At 39.2% G+C, this 17,383-nt stretch overlaps 1 long non-coding RNA gene across 2 annotated transcripts in view; it reads right to left on the bottom strand.

Moving 5' to 3' along the window:
* Nucleotides 1-17,011, bottom strand: part of LOC105358073 — a 56,477-nt gene extending 39,466 nt beyond the window's left edge. Inside the window, exon 1 of one of the 2 annotated variants that reach the window (XR_002872993.1) lies at nt 16,641-17,011. This is a non-coding gene — a long non-coding RNA (uncharacterized LOC105358073). Of the gene's footprint in view, nt 1-16,636 lie in introns of both variants that reach the window. The other variant, XR_002288966.1, reaches the window with a different exon arrangement.
* Nucleotides 17,012-17,383: the final 372 nt, after the last annotated feature.

Raw genomic sequence — 17,383 nt, forward strand, 5'->3', positions numbered from 1 at the left:
AATGCAATTTTGAGCCTAATTTTCTTAAAGTATGTCCATCATCAAAGAAATGCCACATGAACATTTGAAAAACACATAAAAAACACAATTTTCCTTGAAGTGGCTCTTTAAGGGGCTCAGTAAAAAGCATAGTTTTTAAGTGTTTGAAGCTCAGTATAGACAGAACCTTCAGATTTGTCAGATATTAATCATTTCTTAATAGTAATTTTATTAAAGAACATTACATTGTTTACAACATGCTTTGTTTTTAGATTACAGTTTTGTTTCCTACATGCCTGACTGCCTGCCCTGGAGCTCCTCCGCTCGATGCGGCTGTTTGGCAGGTCTACTTTGCCTATTTGCTTCATGTCCCACACATTTTCTATCTTGTGAGCATTGCAGGCGTTTTGCTTTAATTGCGGGGCCTACTCTGAATGAGTGTAGCTTATTTGTATGTTTGTTTGCCTCCCTGCCTGAGCTATTGGTAATCTATTCTCCCTTCTTAGCAGGAGGAAACTCTGACAGCCAGTGTCTGGATTCATTGAACTGGCAGCGTTGTTGCTGCATTATCATGCTGGGTTTGATGCGCAAACATACTTGGCTGGCTTTACTTGACTGCAACTAAATACTCAGTAACTCAACTTTTCTGTAAGGTTTGTGGTGAAAGACATGTGGTGTTTCTACTTTATAATGCTGTGAACTACTGTGTTTGATTGTTGCAATGTTATTGATGCATAATCTGTGGTGAGTTCAAGAACACAAAAAGCAATCAGATAAATATCATATAAATAACGGGTCTAAATGTCAAGAGTAGCAACTGTAAGTGTTTCCTTTTTTTCCTAGTAATTGTGGGAACCTTCAAGAATTCTGTGGATAAGATGCAGCGCACATCAAAGCTCTCTGATAACAGGGTTTGCTATGAATAATTTCATAAATGATAGCTGTTTACCAAAGATAACCATGTCTTTACAAAAAAATAAAAAATAAATAAATAAAAAACAGGACAAACCAGCAAGATATGGGAAGAATTCAAGAAGCAGGAATATAAAAAAATCTGACATAAGTAAAAAAATCTGAAACATTTAATCCTCTAAGTTCCTGTAACTTTTAAAGATTTTAAATGTTTATGAGTTGGTCCTTTCTGTAATCTTTAAAAATACTTTTAACGGAATGGAAAAGCATTAGAGAAACATGCACATTCAGCTACAACCTTCACCTCAGTGGCCCGTACTTTTTAACGGTTTTGTTTTTCGGGACAGAATGTAGGAATTGCTTCATAAAATCTGCCAGTGCATATGACTATCACATAAACTGATAAAACTGAACGCATTCAGGTTCTGATGAGTACTTTTAGCCAGGCCATGGTTATAAATATATATAGATGTTATTATTTTTTTTTAAATAACTGTAATTACAGAATTTTTCAAAAACAGCACCTCATAAGGAAATGTCATTATTTATTTCTGTTCATTTATTCATGTTTGCAAACAGGCCGAAACCCATTTAAGAGGCAAATTCAGACTAAAATCATACAATTTTCATATAAAATCAAAGACATTTTGTTTTTTCTAATTTTCACATACATACATATATGTCAAAAGACAATGGTTTATACATATTAAAAAATAAATACATATTTATTTATTTTGTTATTTGATTGGCAGACTCAAAGTTTTAACTGTCCAGCAGCTCAGATTGCAGTGTTGATGAACAGTGAACGCAGTGAGTAACCAAACAAAGATGGAACCGCCGTTTTCTAGCTCACACGTGTTTGTTTTGTGTCACCAGGAGCCAGAAACTCCAGCTGAGAGTGGCAGTGTCACCCATTACATCTTCAGCATATTACCCTAAGATTAATATCGCTTCACGTGCCGGCAACACAGACAAGTGTGAAATATGTTCAGTAAGTGCTTCATTTTGACATCACAAATCCTCAGCGCTCAGATCAACATTAACCGACAAAATTAAAGATTTAAGTGCGCAAGTGTTTTGATACTTTGAGAGCCCGTTTAATTGAAATATGACAGGGGAGTAATGAAGCTTAAATTAAACCCGGTGATAATCATCTGACACAAAGATAATTAAGTCACAATCCTCAGGCAGTGAAGAATGACAGAGGAAAGAAATAATCACAGCTCCATGCTAAAGCGGAATAAGCTTATTTCTCAGCAATGGGGGAAGAATGTAAAATCAGCATTCAGATTAAAATGTGCTTAATCAAAGCAGAGAGCAGAGGAATCAGAAAGACATATGTCTGCTCTATGTTATTTTCTTTCATGCTTTGCTTCAGGGAGAGATTGTGAGATGAGAGGTTGTGTGTTGTTATTTTTTTTTCCTTCCCTTTGAGATCTTTCATCTATCCTCACAGGATAACTCAATGACTGATCCAATGGCAAGGGGAAGAAAAGCCTGGCAAAAATGTTTTTGTCTTTATCTGCAACTTAAAATAGCACAGGAGCGCTCTTGTTCTCTCCCAAACATATGGCCCCATGTTAGTGCTTTGGCGGGTTCAAAAGGGATTAGAGCCTGCGGGTCGAAGTGTCTCTGTGTCAGCGGTGGCACCCCGCTGTATTTCCAAGCCTCTGTTCAGCCAAGCACCAGATACTCGCATTTAAACTTGTTCACTGACATGTGCACACAGTGACCCTCAAGGAAAGCTGTTTTCTTTTCCTTTCTTTTCTACTTTTCTCTCCAGGAGTTTTGTCCTCATAATTATTTTCATGTTATTGGGTTGAACTGACAAAGCTGCTTACTCCCATTTCTTGAGCTTTCCAGCCAACACTCTTGTTAGTCAAATTTAGCCAAATGTGTTTGCCCGAAAATAACATGCAACTTGCTTTTGTTTAGCTGTAAAATCTGACATTTGTGTGAAAACGCTTTATCTTTATTTCTTTTTTTTTTAGTTTTTTTTTTTTTTTTTTAACTTGTCCTGTCCAACAGCTAGGCAGGCAGATGAGAGCTGAGGGCCTCTTGTGTTGGACATATTTTACTTTAACAAGAGGGGTTATTAATCTTCAGACAAACCAAAGGTGTGACTGAACAAACCCCTTTTGTAATTGAGGCCAAACTTTATTCATTTCAACCATGATTGAAAATCTTTGGTGTTGGACCGGACGGAAAAGGAAAGAAGGGAAGAAGAGGGAGGGATGTCGGGGGGGGTGATAGTGAGAGGGGGGGGTAAGACCATGAAGCAGCATGGAGCAGACAGGTTTACTGGTTGTTTATCATTACGGTACAGTTCAAATGTAGTACAAAAAGGGCGGGGCCTGTTCACACACACTCAAATATTATCAACACACCTGCTAGCTGCAAAAAATGTTCACATGTCAACATGTACACAAAACAGATAGTGTTCACGAACGCATACCTATGCCTTTAAACCAACTAGTGTGAAATCTTTCATTCATTCAATCATGCAAACTATAAGTACAAAGGTGAGCTAACACCTGTGCTCAGGTGAGTGTTTATGTTCTTCTAAAATGGATGGTGGAATGTGAAAAGAAGGAGGAGGAGCGCCCAGCCACCCCCACACCCAGACCCCCGCCGCAGCAGCAGCGGCAGCCGGAATTCCCCCAACGCCACACGGGAACAGGCAGGGATATCTTGCTTTATCTTTATTTCTAATGAACTTTTTTTTATTATTTAAATTATTGAATGTTGTTGAATTTATTTTTTTGAGATTCCTATGAAAATTGACCTAATGATCCTTCTTAGTGAAATCTGATGCAAACTTGATTTGTTTTTATGTTCTGAAATGAATCTTTGTTTTATTTCAAGTCAAATGTATCATGTCTTCAAACCAAACAAAGAAAAATCTAATCAAATATTATTTTATGCTTTAAAGAAAAACTTTAATTAGCTGAAGAGTTTTGGATAAACTATGACTGAACATAAAAATGAATAATCTGAGTAACCTTGTCATTAAAAAAATGCAACTGCAACCATTTTGAAAACACATCAAATAAAAGAGCCCCTTTTTATTTTAATTTATTTTATTTAACCTCTTTTTGAAACCCTGACTCCCCACTCTCAGTGGTCGAGGCTGATAACCAAGGAGGATTGAGACAGCCTACAGGGATGAAGTCCTGAAACTTGGAAGGTTTAGTGCACTTAACAACCAGCAGCACTAAACCTCTCCAAGACTAAGGAACTCATCCTGGACTCCTGGTGGAACAGAGCCGCCCACGCTCCTTTGCACATAAACAGCAAACAGGTGAAACAAGTGGAGTCCATTAAATTCCTCAGAGTCCACATCTCTCCTGCAGCTAATACCTGTGCTCTGGTTAAAAAGGCTCACCAGTGGCTACACTTCCTGAGGGGGCTCAGGAACGAGCAACTCCACCCAAACCTGCTGGTTACTTTCAATGGTTCCACCACTGAGAGCATGCTGACCTAGGCCCTCTCCGTTTGGCACTCTAGATGCACGGAGGCTGACAGGAAGAGACTGCAGAAGGGGATCAACAGTGCACAAAAAAACATCGGCTGCCCACTGTATACAACAGCCTTCATATACACCTCTTGCTGCCTCAACAGAGCCCGAAACATTCTAAAGGACAATCTTTTTCAATCTGCTGTCCTCTGGCAGAGACTACAGAGCCGTACTGGCTAGAACAAGAAAGTTTCTTTCCAAAAGCTGTCACTAAACTAAATGCCAATTTTGCACTACAGGCCACCTGATTCCTGCATATTTTTCCTTTGATTTTTTTTGTTTTGCAGAAAACAAATCGAAAAGCGCCTCTTCTTACGTAGCACCAAGAAAAATTACGGCTAGAGTGCTTACACCTCTACTGGACCTGGCTCAGATAGTTGTTTTTGAAGACTCACTCAATTTTGGTTTTTTGTGTTTTTAACATTATGCTTGTAGCATTTTTCTCATGGAGGGCATATACATAAAGGAAAATTAAGAGTAAAATTGCATTTCCGTGTATCTCTCTATTTAAAATGTGGTGAATCGGGAGCAGACATAAAAATGCAGTTGGAAAAAGCCGGAAGATCATGTAGCTTCTACATTTGGCAGGCTACAAGCTCTCTGCTCTGCTCCATTGTGATGCATCCACTTGCAGATGACTAGATCACTGTACGTCTTTGTTATCCTCTTCTCAATTATGCCACAAGAGGAAATAACACCCTGGACAAGGTCTATTCCCACATCAAAATGGGCTACAGGGCCAGATCTCTACTTTACCTTGGCCAGTCTGACAGTGCTTTTAATTCCTGGACATCCCACTCAGGAGATAAAGGTCCCACCATCACTAAGACTGTTTGCACATGGCCATATGATTCCTTCAGAAAAGCCAATGCAGACGACAGGTGGAAGATTGAAAACCACCTTGACAGCAATGACAGCCGACAGGTGTGGCAGGGAGTCCAACACCTCACCAACTACAGTGCAGGACTAACCTCAGAGCTGCGGTAGGTGACATTGCACTGGGAAGGGACTTAAACTTTTTCTTTGCCTGCTTTGATGTCACAACACTACAACACCCCAGTTCCACCACACAGCCCACGGCAGCACCGTCCTCATCCTGGGTGAGCATGAGGTTAGACGCACCCTGCGTGCAGTCAATCCGAGTAAGGCTGCTATGGTGCACCCGATGGTGTCCCAGGGCGAGTGCTAAGGAATTGTGCGGACCAGAACTTCAACCAATCCCTGGCACACTCAACAGTCCCAGTCTGTCTGAAGTCCTCCACCATAGTTCCCCTGCCCTTCCTGACTAGGAAGCACTTTTAATTTCATTTTACTTGTGACAATGGCAAGTAAAGATCTATCTCTCCATCTCTCTATCCATCATCTGGCCCAAAACTGTACGGCTGGATATCTCTGAAATAGCTTATTCCGTCTTTGCACTGCAATGTTATGTTTGGGTTTGAGGTGTAGGGTATCAGGGAGGAATATAAGCAAAGGGATGATGGGAAATAAGGGTAGACTTACTCTGCACCAACAGTTCCGCCCACAACTCAAAGTTGAATTTCTAAAGAACCCCTGCCGCTCTGCAGAAACAATGTCCTAGAAAACGGCACAGGTTCCTTTATTTTGCCTAAAGCCACCATAATCATGATTGAAAGACCACTGCTTTGACAATAGATCAAAAGATGATAGGAGTGAGACTTTAAGCAACAGTATTTCGTGGTGTTGATCAGGAACGTGCACTCATAGGGCCCTAGGGGTGCTTGAGCACCTGCCCTTTTTGCCTCATAATAAAAAGTGTCCTAATGCCTTCTTTTCTTATTAACATTAATACATTTCTGTTAGAGATGCAAGAAGAAAATGTGGCTACAAACCCCCCGGTATTCTATTGAGCCCATGTTCTTGTAACACGGGGGTTCTGAGCTGCCACAGGAAGTTGGGGACTAGTCCAAAATAAAACACAGGGGGATTTTTAAAATAAATGAAGAGTATTTGTGGCAAGTTCAAAATTTCCTCCCTACAGGTCTGACACTAAATTCATCTGTTTTACAGAATATCTTCTGATTTGAAATGCCTTCTTTAAATTCTTTCAGTTAGTTTTACCATCTTTTTGTATTGGTCTTTCCAATCACAACAAAAGCCTGTGTTTAGAGAATAAGATGCAAAAGACAACTTTAGCTGTGAATCCCAACATACAGCAAGAGTCACATTGGATACAGCTGTCAGAAACTGGTGGTGTAGGAGCCAAAATGGAGGAAACTGGGCTTGGTGGCAGAAACGTAAACATTTAATGAAAAAACTTAAACCGGACAAAATCCGTGGAGAAACAAAAAAACAGATGACCTGAAAATGTAGAACTGAAAACCAGACACTTTTACTCACTGCGGACAATTATCAGAAAAGAAGATAGTTGTAGATGATTAACATGAACTTAGAGTGACTGACAGAGAACAGAATATGACCAAAAACACCAAACTAAACTGCAGAATCCTCACAGCAACACTATGATAATTATGGCATTAAATATTATTAATCAATTTAGCATTCTGGCAATAAAAGTTGTGGGATGTAAGTGTTTAAAACATTAATATCTGTATCAAAATTGATTCATATGGATCATGTCTGCAGCACATTGTGCAAGTATAAATAGCCTGCAGGTTTTTATTGCTTTGATGCCTTCCAAGTCTATGAGAAAGTGAACAAACTCATGTTGACAATAATTTGTTTAAATAAATACAATGACTATCACTTTCACCTAAACAATTTGACAATTTTACTTAATTTCCAGGCCTTAAAAGACAAAAAAATATATATTCATGTTTTTGCAGTGCTTGTCTGACTTTGAGCCCCTGCCCCTCTAAAATCCTGTCCATGTCCCGGGTGTTGAGTGTAAAATGTCTAAACCTGGCAGGTTTAATAAACCCATCAGTAGGGTAATATCATGAAAGTGTTAAAACATAGATAGTTAAGGGATAGAAGGTTAGACATTGATCGAGCAGTTACACCCTACAGTCAAACCCCCACCCCCACTCTAGTGAATCATTCAAGGGTAGCCTTTTTTCTTCTTTCTCTGGCAATTGAACTGTTCTGGTTGTTGTCAAGGGACCACATCAACACCTAAAAGTCACGTATGCTAAGAAATTTGGACCATTCACCATAGAGGGCTGGTTTAGTTTCACCTCAAAGAATACATTTGTCTACTGCAGCTTCTTTTTATGCAGTTGTAAACAACTAACACTACCACAAGAGGCAAAAACCTCCCTCCCCACCACACCATTTGCAATAATAATAACCAATAGCGTGTAAAAGAGACTGTTTGCTTGCATATACTTACAGAGATTGCAAAACAATTTTCAACCCTGTTCGACTCCTTTGACTTTGTTTAACTTTTAGAATTGTTTCCACTTTTATTTTAACATAAAGTCCTCTCAACCTGAAAAAATAACTTTACCCTTAAGCTTGTGTTCCCGGTTCAGTTTTGCTAGAGTTTATCGAAATAACAAAGAAGATTATGTTCAAATAATTGTCCTAAGTATCTATGAGAATCCGTTGACATTAGCTTCATAGATTTAGTCGTACAGCCAAACACTACAGAAAGTGTTTTGATTTAATTCAAAAAGAGCAAAGGGGCAAATAACTTGGAGCAACAATCAACCACTAATACCACTAATCTAAAATTAATAATTCATTAAACACAAAAAAAGATATATCTTGAAGTGCGTGTTGTTGTCCTTTCTGTACAGAGCATCAAAGATCACATCTACAAACCATAGGTTTTACAGTTATGTACTATAGGTTAATGGTCAGCGAGACATCTTTCACTCAGAGGGCAGTTTTGGAGATGTGAATAATTTAAATTGTGCACAGGGGGATGGTGTTAGATTACAACACATGGAAAGGGAGCAAGAAAAAGTCAAATTGCAAAGGTCAAAGGGCACAAGTAGGAATCATCTCTAATTAGTGGTTACCATGGTGCACAGCTCATAGCTCTAAGTGAAACAAAAACAAGCATAGCAACTGACCATCAAGAACAGACCAGCACACAGAGAACACATGTATTAAAGCACCAAGAAGGTACTAATGAAGTGATGTGAAGAAAGTGTAACCTGTAATTAGCTGAGCTGAGCGTGTGGAAGACAGAGAATGAAAACCTGGACACAAGTCCAAGAATTTAGTGATTTAAAGAAACTCAGGCTTAAATAATGACTTAAATTATAAGGCTACGCTCAATGTCAGTCTGACGAAATAACAAAATTTTCCCAAGTTCATCTGCGTATTCATTATTTAATATCTTTTAGGTACATTTTCACTGACTGGGATTAACCGCAAGGGCATGACCCCTGCATTTAGATGGAATAGAAGGGTCCAAGGAAAAGAAAAAAAGATGCTATCCCCAAATTGACTGTCTGTTATTGATGTTGCTGTCATTATCTGCAGACTTGCTCTGATTTAAAACAATGGACATCCCAAAGTACCATTTCCTCTTCCTTCCAGTCTCCAGCATGTGGTACACATTAAAAAACTGCTATAAAACCAAATATCTTCATTTCTTTCTTGCTTTATACTTTTTTTTTAAATGGAAAGCTGAGTTGTTTCAGTTTACTGGGGAAATAAATAGTAATGCAAACATAACCAAAAACACTTTTAAAAGCATCCATTGGGGAGAGTCCCTCCCCAACTGTAGGCAGCCACTGGGATCAGGGCTCAAGCCCAGAGAAAAAGGTAAGAGATGGCTAACTGATGCCCATGACAGAATACTGGGTCATAGGAGGAGCTAGAAGGACTGAGTATTGTTCCCAGAAGTCAACAGAAAAGAGGAGGGACGTCACTAAGCAAGGCAGCGACCTGCCTTCCCTCCGCCTTCCCAGCTGCTGGGAAAGATGGAGATACCAGCAAATCTGTGTTTGTTCAGCCACTCCACAAATATCCCCTCTCCAGATTGGGTCTGGCCGAGGAAACAGCACTTGACTGGGATTCTGAAATGATTATTGGTGGCAGTGTCCTTCTGGGGCTGCTTTCCTAAATGTGCCAATAAATTTCACATGTCCAGCTTTGTTTTGCTTTCATTAGGCCTCTAATCTCCGTCTCAGGGCCAGGCGGATTCTGCCATGAGTGAACTCTCTGTTTTCTCTTGAGCCTGTGATTAATGACTGGACAGCATCATTACTGACGCTCAGCTCTGGAGTTACATATTTGCTTCTGTAGGCACAATCACAGCAACACCGGCACTTTTTTTGTTGTTCTTTGTTTCTTCTAGTTTGAATTTGCCTCTGCAAAATGTGGGAACTTGCTGTTTGCTAATCTTTGCTGTATTACTGATATATTCATATCTGTCGCTCTTAACAAGGATGAAAGATTGTTAATGGACTTGAACAAACTGACCTGCCAATAACCCTACATGTTTTACAATGTACCATTATTCATATTTTTCTTTTAAAACTTGCATGCCTCCAGTAGTCAGCTATTAACTTGACATTTATGGTACTTTTATCGACTCTAGATCGCATTGATTCATCACAGTCATATAAGCAGTCATAGGATTTAGTCAAACAATTCTCTGTTGTTGGAATATTATATTTTTGCTAGTTGTCTGATCTCAGTGCCTTTGGCATGCGTGGCCTCACAGAGTAAAGAGCCATAAACCCAGCCTTTGTGTTGCATTACACGTCCAGCTAAGCTGAATGTGTTTCCACATGACTAATAGCTGATGCGTACTGTCTGCCAGCCCAGGTTTTTATTCTAGTTAGACGCCAGACTGCGTATGACAGGAACAAGAGAGCGTTTTTTTTTTTCTTTCTAAGAAAGACAGTCCCTTGTTGAGTAGAATTGGCAGGTTTGCTGCCTCCAGGCTTACCACCTTTGCTGTATAAGGATTAAAAAGTGTCTTATTTTTAAGATACATTAGATATAATTATTCATCAACGGTCAAAATTTGATGGAAAATCTCTATAATATCTCCTATGATTGTTTTTGAGATTAGATATTTTATCGCAAAAAGGCCCTTTTACCCTTTTTTTCCCAAGTTTTGTGTTTTTTCAAGCTGGATTGATTGTGAAAAAGCCAGTAATCCCCATATGAAGCACCAATAAATGGACACCACCTGTTTAAATGGTCAGTGCTATGTTCAGGTCAAACTGGGTCCTGTTGGATTGGCCACATTGAATGGACAGAACATGCCACATGCCCTCTGTGGTAACTTTAAAAAATGTTCAGGAAGTTTGGTTCACCCTTTATGGCCTAGGACATTTCCTACTACAGGAGTTAAGCACTCAGGACAGGAAACCATTTGCTGTGGCTGTAAGATCTCTTTAATGACTGTCTAACTAGAAACAGGCTGGCCTAATTCAGTGCCTGGAGCCAGCAGGAATGGCCTTGCATCTAGACATTGTTAGAATATTTACTGCCTCTTCGATGGGAGTCTTTTTGACACTGCTGTAATAAAATTTACAAGGATTCCCTTTAGCGTGATGCAAGGCAAAGCGTGGTCAGGAGGCAGAGAAACATGCTCGAAAAAGTAGCAAGCCATTAAAGTTATCATTTGTCTTTGTTTATGTGAACCAGGCACTACGGATGGCTGACATTTATACAGCGTTTGATCGGCTCAGTTCTTAGTTAGCTCTGAATGCTGCCAGGTGATGGTCAGTCACATCTGACTTTGCCATGTAACAGATATGGAACCTTACTTTAAAAAAGTAGGGGTATAGTTTTAATGAGTAGTGTTGTCCAAGGGGTTAAAAAAGAAAGTGCTGAATCAAACATGTTGAGCGTTTAGTGTTCTAACTTTACGCTGTTAAAAAATGTTCCTCCCCTACAGCTGTAGGTCAAACATAAGTACTCAGCGCTGAACAACTTAGTAGCTTGGCAACAGTAGGAGTGGTTCATGGATTGGAGGTGTTTGTGTACATGTTCATGTGTTACATGCCTATGTGGGTGTCCATGCACCACCGTTTGCACTGTGTCAGTGCTCCTGCTGACTGAGGAAATGAGCTGGGACCACCAAAGGTGATTGAGCATGTGCAAGCAGGGACCAGGATTGGCTTGTTCCAGTCACTGGCTGGCTGGGCCTGCTCTGTGACCCAGCCCTCCTCGCTCCCCTCCCCATTCCAACTTTTCTTTAATAAGCGCAACGCTTTTTTTTCCTAAAGTGCCACCATGTCTGGACAAACTGACACACTTCATTTTTAGCGCAACCCCTCCACCCTCCTTTCTCTGTCTTCCACTGTGGATTTAAACAAATGCAGTCAAACCCAATTAGGAGAGAGTGAGAGCAGTGCAGGAGAGGCGCTGGTAATAGTAACTTTGTTCAGCTGGTTCCTGCTGCGACCAGCCCTCATTTAAATGAGCCGCTTGATAACCCTCAGAAATACGATCCCAGAGACAGAGAGGCAGTCCCTCCACTTTCCCTCCTGTTCCCAGAGGTCTTTTAACAGGCCTCTCACCTCTTTCTATGGAGGGCACCATAGTGTGACACAGATGAGCCAGTTGGGACAGAAGTGACATTCAATGGTCTCCATAATATGAATGGCTACTTTTACGTACTACTAAACTGTTAAATAAAGGAGGCTTTATAACCAGGTAAAGTTATTTTGGTTGATGCTGAAAATAAATAAACAAAACACAACTTGTCTTCAGATCCACTCATAATGAGCTCTAAATGGCTTTTAACAAATACATTCAGCAAACCAACATGACCGGCATTTACTGAGTCCACTTTGAAGTGTTCTTATCTAACTAAGATATATATTTTTCCTCCTCCTTTTTATGTTAGTGCCAGACAGACAGCAGTTAAGAAGTCTGTGAAAGTACTGTTTTCTAGATTACTGCATGTGAGGTAATGGAAAAATTGATAGGATGCACCAGTAGCTCTGGGTAGAAAATTCATCAGAACAATTATGTGATCAGTCCTTGGTCACTAATAGCTATTGTTGAGTTAAATGGATTATTTTGTTTATTTGGCTGTTCATTGTCACAAAGAGAAACCAAGCATTTTGATAAATATAAACTTGTATACTGTTGTTTTTCGAAGAAGAGGTTTTCCGACTTTCAATGATGTGTGGAAATTGATATAAGGGTCTAAAAGTACAGTGTTTGTCCTTGTTACTTATACTTTTTAAATACAATTTTCCATGCCTTTCTAAAATGAAAAGCTTGTTAAATTGGTGTTGAATGGGCTTAGTCTAGTATCTTTGATTCAGCTTGTTTCCCAGCTGATCTTAAAGCCTGACTGCAGAGCAGGAGCAGGCAGATGGTCCTTTTGTCACTGTGAAAATAAAAATCCAATAAACATGGTAATTATATAACATGCAGGATGCTGTGGTGAGTGGGGTCTACCAATAGGGTTCTTGCTCTGGTTATGAGAAATGGAAAATGCAATTTATGAGAAGTTCTGTGCCTTAGTCCATTCTAAAACCACCACAGTGTTTATCCTGCAGACAAACAACTGGTCCATCTGGAATCATAGACACAGAAAACATCTTGCCATCATTTGAATCTACTTTAAAGTCTTATTTTTACTTTGTTTCCAAGTTTTTAAAAATATGTTTAAAATTACGAGGTAAAGCCTAACTATTTTCTTTAAAACCTGTTTTCACATTACCACTCATGGATGTGAAAAAAAAACCCTAAAGGTTTGAATTAATAGCTATTTTACTCTCATTGTGTCCCTATTACAACGATAGCAGATCAGCCAGAGAAGCCTGTTGGGCCTTTGATAGGCGGTTAATGGTCCATGGGGCATTGGGAAGAGATATCTCAGAAAATCCACAGGTTTTATTGCTCATACACACACACCAACACCACTACCTATCATTGCACCAATCACACTGTGACACCCGTCTGTGTTTCTATCGGCACTTTAAGAGGTGTGATTTAGACAGCCATGAAGTTGATGTGACCCGGAGAAAAATGACAAATAAAAACTAGCAGGATTGTGCTATTAAGTCTGGGGGGAACAATAGTGAGCCATTATGGCTGCAGGAGATACATTGTAATGTGTGCAGTGTTCTGTTGTTGAAAATGTTAATTTAAAACTCAAGGTTTCAAATTCAACAAAACATCAAGATGAATTACTTCTATTTAGTTTTGAACTTCTTCTTTACTTAGCAAGGGTAAAGGTTAAATATGTATGCAGAGGAAGGTCAGTAGAGCTGTAGGGCACTGTTACATTAATAACACAGATGTGGGGTGGAATAGGGTTGAAGGGTTATGGTTAGGTCTTTTTTATCCACAAAACTAAGGAAGTCTTTGTGGATGCTGGGGCCAGACTTTAAGTAGCTCTTTATTTTGGCTCTGTACACACTCTAGGCCAGGGGTGGGTAAACGACGGCCTGGGGGCCATATGCAGCCCATTAACTAGTTAACAAACTATTTAATCTATTCTGCCAAAATAAATTGTATTGATAATATTGATAATCCTTAATAATGTTGTATAGTCCCCAAAGATGAAGCACTACATATACATTGACCTTTGTTTAGGTGCAAAGTTTTCTTGTGTTTTGAAGCTTGTTTTTCCGACGTTCGTGTGTGTTTTCCAAGTTGGACAGCCATTTTTCCAATCATTCCAACACACTTGAATGCGGCATTTCTCAAATTTGTGTTTTTCACTGAGGAACATCAACCCAATTGGTATGATTGTCACTTCAAATTTGAAAAAAGTCACAGTTTCAAAATAAAAACTCCAAAATGTTCAGTTTTAAACTATATATAAATGTTCAATCAATGTAAGCATGTTTTTGTCCTAATTTCATTTTATTTCTTCCTCTTATGAGTGGGGTTACCAAAACACTCCCCACTCCTGCTATAGGTCTACACTGTTACTTTCCTGTGAATGCCTTCGGAAGGCCTTCAATGCAATGCAGAGATCTGTTTGAGGGAGCCAGCATCGCTAACCAAACATCACATTTAGTCAGCTCTGCTGGGTTCAGCGGATTGCATCTCCAGTCCCGCAGCATGCCTGCTCCACAATGATTTATGCAGACCTTTCTATTGACATTGTTGTCAAATTTGATTACAATTATATATGTCAGAAGCCTCTTTGTTGTTGTTGTTTGTTGGAGGCCGGTATAATCAGATTATGTGATTTGCCACTATGGCAGACACAGCTGTTTAAGAGGCTGCAGGCATCTGCTTGGGAGCAACAGCTGACTGCTGACGGACAACATGGTGGCCTCTTTGGAACTTTTTTTTTTTTTTTTGACTTCTTGCACTATGTGATTTGTATTTTATGCATGGAGGAAATATGACTTTCAACCTTTATGTGTTTGTTCCATCTCGCAAGGAAGTAGCAAAGGCAAAATAAGCATTAAACTCAAAGGTGTTTTGCTGTCCCAGTCATCAATAAGACTTTATTTTTTTTTACTGTTTTTTTGACTGATATCGCCTGATTTCTCTTCGTAAGACATTACTACATTCACAGTGTTCTATAAACCCGAATAGGTTCAGTCAACTCAAAATTAATGAGGAAACTGATTACATAATATTTTTTAAGTTATCTTACTTAAAAATTATGAGTTAATCAGAACTTAAAATGTTTGAGTGGACACTTAACACTTTAACTAAATTTAAACTATTTCCTCTGTGGGTCATGGGCTTGCCAGACCAGTGGTGAGAGAAAGTCAGAGATCCAACGCATGCAAACTCCACACAGAAAGGTGTGCTGTTAGAGGACTTGAACCAGGGTATTCATTTTCTGAGGCAGGAGCACTAACCGCTGTGCCCCCCAGCGACAGCTTGAAGAAGTTATTAAGTATGTAGGAGATTTATTTATGACGTAATCATATTGATTTACTTATAAGTTTTGACACCATGTTTTCATTTACACAAAATGTTTTAGTCCAATAAAGATATAACGAGTCAAAGTTGAATCGGCTCATTTTAAGCTGACTTGACTTGGTTGCTACTTTTGAGTTCTGTGATTATAAAACTTCTGGGCTCATTGTGCTGTTCGGGTTTACAGTGATATGTGCGCTCTGGTTCAGTTTACTTGAGTCTGAATGCAGACAAACTTAAGAGCAGAAATAAGTAAATCATGAAAGTCCTGTGCATTTGTAGCACAATTTTAGCCATTTTTCTATTCACTTGCCCATAAAATAACCATGTGTGGAAGTAAACTAAACCAAATGTTGATGTAACCTTTATGGTAAAATGACATACATACAGTAGCACTTTTCTACCTTTCATGAAGGTCCACAGCTCTTTACAGTCCCATTCACCCATGTAGGCACACATTCTGGTGACAGTTCCACTGCCTAACACTGGCACCAATCTGTAATCACCAAGAGCAATGTGGGGTTCAGTGTCTTGCCCATTAGGACACTTTGACACATGGGCAGGCTAGACAGGACCGTAATCTGCTCTCTTCCGATCAGAGGTTGACCACTCTGTGCAATATCAGTATTTCCCACCAATGAGGACCAAGTCTTTGTGAAAATTCTAGTTTCCTCATTTAAGAAATGAAGCAATATTTTCATCTTTTCTCTTATTGATTTTAAGAACATTTTAGAGGTTAAATATTTAACTTTTTTTGTAGTCCTTGCAGCTCTCACATTCTTAGGTACAAGTCTTTGAAGTCTTAATTTTATGCAATAAATGCTAATAAATGAACCACACTGAATACAATAAATGTGAGCCATAAAACAATCTGCTGTCATAGCTAACTGAAATAGATAAATGCAAATGGAAGTGTGTGACTTTTTTTTTACTTGAGTAGCATTTTTTATGTCAGACAATATTTTAAATTACACTACTTTATTTCAAATTAATCCTAAAAAGACACCATGATAGGGTGTCTTGTTAAGAATAAAGGGGGAAAAAAAGCTTCAATCTGCACAATAACAGAACAGCAGTTGAGCTTGGCTGTCATCTCATGTGATGAATGGATCTACTTCACATCAATCTGATGCTTAGCAGCAATAATTGGATTATTGTCACCGCACAGAGGCACATGAGGTCTGACCATCTTAACCCTAGGTGGGCTTCTGCTCTCAGGCCATGGACTCTGACCCAAAGTCAATGTCCTGCTGCTTCACTGGTTATCCAAACTACCTACTTGACTCCACCTAAGAGTTAACAAGTGTTTAAAGCACGACTACAAATAGTATCCATGCATCTAAAGCAAATTACACCAATTCAAGAAAAAAACGTACAAAACAAGACTATTTATGGAAACCACATGGTCAGTTTTACATCCAGAATTGTACATGTGACTTGCACTAATTTCATTTTTGAGCAGACATATGGGATCGCGCTTACCTACTTTTGACAGACATCTTTTGCTACTGCCAAAAATACTCCAAGAAGCAAGCACATCTGCCTTTGGTCCTAATTCCCAAAGACTTGGTTGGGTTGTTGCGGATGTTTGACTCTCCGTGTTGAGGAAGTCGGACTTCCTCAACTCTTTCCACAGCAGAGTGTTGTTTTCTTGCCCCCCAGCGACAAGAGTCAGCATGTGGACAGAGAGACCGTGGTAGAAGACGTGGTCTAGAAAACGTTTCTTTACAGCAGCACCTGCATTATGTCTCTGACAATTTATGTGCAAAGAAATGCAGCTTAGTCAGAACAAAGTGTTGGCAGAGGACAGATTCATTTGTCATGAAGCATTTTCTGTTTTATTCTCGCCAGTAAAAGTTTTAATAGAGGGAGAATTTTAACATTGGATTAATATGTAAATTTCTACAAGGGCTCTCTTCTGTTATTGCTTCTATGATGCTTTTATGAGTTTGATTTTGAGAATGAGCAGAGCTGCTTCAGATGAAATGCAGTATACTACCACAATTCTCGCATGTTTTCTTTTTTTCAATCCTCTTACTTTTCCTACTAATTGCTTTATACATAATCTTTTAGTATTCAGTCAAGTGGAGTTTTTCAGTGATCAGGCAAAAATTTGTATTTGCTTTCAGATATTTTATTTGTGGCTTTCTTGGTTGAGTAGTTGAGTAGATAATCATCCTCACCTTTGCACTGTCGTCTGTCTAAAATAGCCATTCAGATGCTTATGCA

This window comes from Oryzias latipes, chromosome 3 (genome assembly GCF_002234675.1).
Source record: "Oryzias latipes chromosome 3, ASM223467v1".
In the NCBI taxonomy this organism is placed as follows: Eukaryota; Metazoa; Chordata; class Actinopteri; order Beloniformes; family Adrianichthyidae; genus Oryzias; species Oryzias latipes.